The sequence below is a fragment of the Arachis duranensis genome, chromosome 7, assembly GCF_000817695.3.
Source record: "Arachis duranensis cultivar V14167 chromosome 7, aradu.V14167.gnm2.J7QH, whole genome shotgun sequence".
Taxonomy (NCBI): Eukaryota; Viridiplantae; Streptophyta; class Magnoliopsida; order Fabales; family Fabaceae; genus Arachis; species Arachis duranensis.
Window position 1 is genome coordinate 9,140,450 of NC_029778.3, and position 5,454 is coordinate 9,145,903.

A 5,454-nucleotide genomic window follows, 5' to 3' on the forward strand; every position below is an offset into this window, starting at 1 on the left:
TATTTAATATAAATAACCAAGTTTAATTAGTTAACAAATGAAAGAAAATATTATTGCATGATTGTAGAAGCAACAATAAATATATACATAAATAACTAATTTAATATTAATGATAATTCAATATATATATTAATAACCAATTTAATATTAATAACAATAATTATCATTATTATTCAATAATAATGATAATAATCATCTTTCCTTTTATTAAAACACTCATCTAATTGAATTAATATAAAACATTCATCTATTCTATTATGTAAAAATCGAATTTTTACTTTGAATGATAGAATCAACGTAGCATACTTCTGATTTATTTTGTTTAACTCATTAAAGACAATTCATTATGATAAATTAATTATATCAACTAATTAATTTGAATAAATATTTAAGTATCACATAATTTTAAATTATGTATATTAATTATTTGATTTAATTTTTATGATATATAAATTTAAGGAATAAATTAAAATAAGATAATTTATTACCTATTAAATTGAATACAACAAATATAAATTAATTTAGTTAAAAATTTACTATTTTCTAATTGTCTATACATAAAAATGACAAAACAAAATTATAAAAATAATCTTTTTATCACTTTTGCTATTTTAATTTTATTTCCTTTGCTTTTTTATGTATAATTTTATTTTATATTAACTTTGTTTATTTAATAATAAAATATACTCATATTAATTCTATCATATAATAATATATTTTTCTCCTATATTAATCGAAGAATTTTAATAGTTTTCAACTACATCTAATAGAATGACTTAGAAGTGAGAACTACAAAAAGTTAAACTCAGGTTCAAAATACTGAAACAAAAAAAGAAAACAGTGGATATATGATTAAAGAAAATGTATAATAATGACAAAATATACTAAACCTAGATTTTTTCTCCAATTAATAAAAGTGAAGTGTTAATTCCTCATGAATTTATTTTTTCTCTAAAATAAAATCACTATTTTTTTAATTTATTTTAGAAAAATATATTTATTATAATTATATTACAATTAACATTTAACGAATAATGCATGATTATACTAATTTGGAGATATATTTTTATTATAATTATATAAAATCAATATTTAATACATTATCAACTAATAAAAGTGAGGTGTTAATTCCTTATGAATTTATTTTTCCTCCAAAGTGAAAGCACTATTCTCTCTTCTAAATTTATTTTAGAAAAATATGTTTATTATAATTATATTACAATATTACGATTAGCATTTAATAAATAATGCATAATTATAATAATTTAGAAAAATAAAATAAAGTCCATTAATTTATCTTCCGACTGCATACGTGTGTAGAATAACTTTTAAGAAGGAGTCATGTATAATAAATACGGTCGATGATTGTAAAAATGTATACTAACATAGTAATATTTATATAATATTATTTCAGATATATGTTTTGTAGGCATAAAAAAAGTGTTGAGTTATTTTTTAGTATATTTAAATTATTTATTATTTATTAGAGAATTTTGTGCATTAGAATTTTTTAATAATTTATTATTTATTTTGAACTAATTTTGATATGTTCTTACTTGACAGTAAAACAATATATAAAAATTTGTTGGTAGGTCTAAGTATTATTAAGTTATTTATGGTCACATTGAGTATATATGTTTGATTTATTGAAGAAAGTAGATTACTAAAACCAATTAATAACTATTTTAGAGTTAATATATTTAACAATAGATTAAGAAAAAATAAATAATACATAATATGTTATATTTTTATTAATGAAATTATTTGAATTTAAATTAATCTTAACAAAATAATTTAAAATTATAATTTCAATCTTATCACGTGTATGGCACGGATTAATACACTTATAATTCTCAAATACCTCGTAAGTAAATGAAGGTATTAACTAGTGAGAATTAGGATCCTCTATCATTTTAAATTTGATTTAATTAATTATTCTGTTAGTCCAATATTTTTTTGAAAATTTAAAAAATTAAAATTTTAAATTTTTTTTAAAAATATTAATATAATCTTTTTATATTCATTTTAGATTAGGACGAAGAGAATCTGATCCATATTTTAAATATTAAAATAATAATTATTGGATTTTACTAAGTGATTGCATCTCATCACATTTAAAAATTAAAATTTGTAATAACCATATATCATTAATTTAGAACTTCATAATGTTTTATTTCATCATTTTTTCACTTATCAGTAGAAACAGCAACAAACGTCGCCCACACAATGGCCGACTACGTCGCCCCCATTATGGCCATAGTCGGAGTGCCTTTCTATACAGGTTTCATCGCAATCTTTATCATAACATTTTCTTCCTTTAAGCGCGAAGCACTCCTTCCTTGAGCCTTCAACCATTGTGCCACTTGTTGCTTCTGCAATAATTGGTCAAAATTAATTGAACCCAATGTCATTAGAATTTTCGTGTACATGAAAATTAAGGGTCCCTTTAACAAAAAAATAAAAAATAAAAAATAATTTATTTTCTCATGTTGAAAGGATATTTATTTGCTTAAGCTTTGAAATGAGCTTTATTACCTGAAGCCAATAGCACAGCTACGAAAAAAATGCACAAGAAGATTTTTGGAGCCATTCTACGACGATCACCTTATATTCTTTTGTATTTTTCGAATAAAAGAATACAATACAATCTCATCTAACTTTTAGATTATTTATAGTGTCACGGAAAACTAATTTTTATTTATTAGAATATATTAAAATTAATTAGTATTTATTATCAAATAACTAACTCTACTATTAATTGCTATTAGTTATTAATTACATTCATAATTAATTCTAATTGTAACAAATTTGATATTGTTAGAGAGTAAAATTATAATAATAGAATCTTATGATGAGTAAAAAATTTTAAGAATAAAATTATAAAAAAATAAATTTATTTAGAATAAAATTAATGTGATTAAATGTAATTTACTTAGATGTGATTAAAACATAATTGAATAACTATGTACCATAAAAATTGATTATTGAATGATAAAATTAAAATTTATTTCTATGTATCGTTTTTGTCCCTAACGTGTTCGTCCTATTTAAGTCTCTAACATTTCAAAATCGTCTCAATTTTGTCCCGTCGTCAATTCAGTTAACATATTCCCAACGGCAGGACAATATTGAGTCAATTTTGAAACGTTAGGGACTTAAATAAGACAATTCAAACGTTAGGGACAACTTTAAAACTTACCCCAAATATTGGAGACAAAAATAATACTTTACTCTTTTAATTAATAACAAGTATAATTACCCGTGACATGCACGTGATAAGATTGAAATTATAATTTTAAATTATTTTTTTAAAATTAATTTGAATTATAATAATTTGATTAATAAAAAAATAACATGTTATGTATTGTTTTTTTTAATTTAGTGTTAATTGGATTAACTCTAGAATATTATTAATCGGTTTTAATAATCTACTTTCTTCAATAAATCAGACATATATACTGAATATGATCATAAATAATATAGTAATAGTTAAATCCACCAATAAATATACTGGTTACTATCACACTATAAAGCAAATTAAATATAAAGGCTATTAGCACTTATAAATCTATAAAATCGCAATGTCTTTGATTCGCGTGCAAGGGTTTACTTGTTAAATAAACTTAAAATATGAACAAAAAATATTTATAAATTAGACCTAGTATCACTTGAAAGATAATGTGTAGAGTAGGTAAAAAATGTATTACAATAAAAGATTAATATAATTAATTAATATAAAGGATGAAAGAGAAAAATCAAAATACGATTTTATTAAAAAAATTTCAAAAAAAATATTTTAAAAAAGAACCTATTAATCAAATTTTATAAAAATATTACAAAAAAATTAAATTATCTTTAAATAAAATAATAATACCCTTAAGAATTATTAATCAAAATAAATAAAAAAAGAATTAATATAAAACAAAATCATAAAAAAATATTAGTAAAACAAATAAAATATTAAATGATGAAATATTTATTCTAATCAAATCAAATTATATAATTGATTAGTTATAATTAATGCAATTGAATGAATCAAACACATTAAATTGAAAAATAATTTAGTTAATTTGTGTCTTAAAAACACATTTTAAAAATATGTATTTTTCAACAACTTTTATAAAATATTTTTTATAATATTTTTAACCTATGGTCTAAACGCACAGTTATAATAATCCATTAAAAAGTACTTAATTAGTTATTATAATAATTAGTATAATTGATTTAAGTTTAAAAATTAAAAGAAATAAATGTGAAAGTAATAGATAAAGAGAAAATAAAATTATAAAAATATATATCCATTAAAAAGCAATAAAAAAGTTCATTCTAGTTTTTATTTATTAATTATTAATTTATTATAATTAATGTCACAACATTTATTACACATTATTCATCTTATAAATTAATACAATCAATTTATTGATATTAATTATTGATAATTAATTATAATTGATATAACTCATTTCGCTATACTTTTTAAATAAATAATTAAAAATAAATGTCTCAATTTTTGTTAAAGTAAAATAAAATAAAATATATAAATTGAATAGATATAAATCTGAAAATTATAAAATTTATTAACAACTCAAATAAATTAGTATCATAAAATTAAATTTAATGTCTATTTTAAAAATAATTACTGACCTTTTATTCTTTTAATTATTAATAATTTAAATAAAATAATACCTTATAACTTATTTTGTTATTTATTTTAAGTAATTACTAACATAGTTGTTAGTAATACCCAAGTGTATATTATCAACATAATTTTATCACGGGTATTTCAATCTTATCGTCATTGTAATTTTGTACGTCTTACTTTTTTTAATTGTTATTATGTTATTAGAATTGTTAAATAAATTCTTTAAAAATAGAAATAGCGATGGCACCTTAAATAATTAATTCAATAGAATTAAATTTAAACAAATAAGATGATTCACTCAATTATATAAATACTAGCATATTTATAAATATTAATATTAAAAATAGTCTCACTAATGTAAATGATCAATACAATAATTATATAAAAAAAACAATCAATTACATAATTATATAATTTTCAAGATCTTATATAGTTGAATCTAACAGACAAATAAAAAAATATCTATACGATAATGTCCTAATATTTCAGCATACTATAAATCATATTATAAATTTATATATTATATTATAATTTTAAGTCAACTACTTAAACATATTATAACATAAACCATCTAAAAAGATACACCAAATTAACGAATATCATATAGGTCATAACATACACTCTAAATTGTCACGATATTTTAAATAAAAATAGCATCAATATAGAGAAATCAATGAATATATATAACTAGAAGAAGTTATTAATCAGAAGTTAAAAGAAAAAAGTGTGCGCCTAATAATAAGCGATTAAAATAAATAAAAATTTTAAAAAAATATTAAAAAATGAAATGTACAAATAAAAATAAAAAAATT

General features: G+C 19.1%; 1 long non-coding RNA gene across 1 annotated transcript; it reads right to left on the reverse strand.

The window, feature by feature from the left end:
* Positions 1 to 2,113: 2,113 nt before the first annotated feature.
* LOC110273656 (uncharacterized) lies at positions 2,114 to 2,684 on the reverse strand. Its single transcript, XR_002365084.2, has 2 exons — positions 2,536 to 2,684; positions 2,114 to 2,372 (listed from the first exon to the last, which is right to left on the reverse strand). It is a non-coding gene; the product is annotated as an uncharacterized LOC110273656 (long non-coding RNA).
* Between the last annotated feature and the right edge of the window lie 2,770 nt (positions 2,685 to 5,454).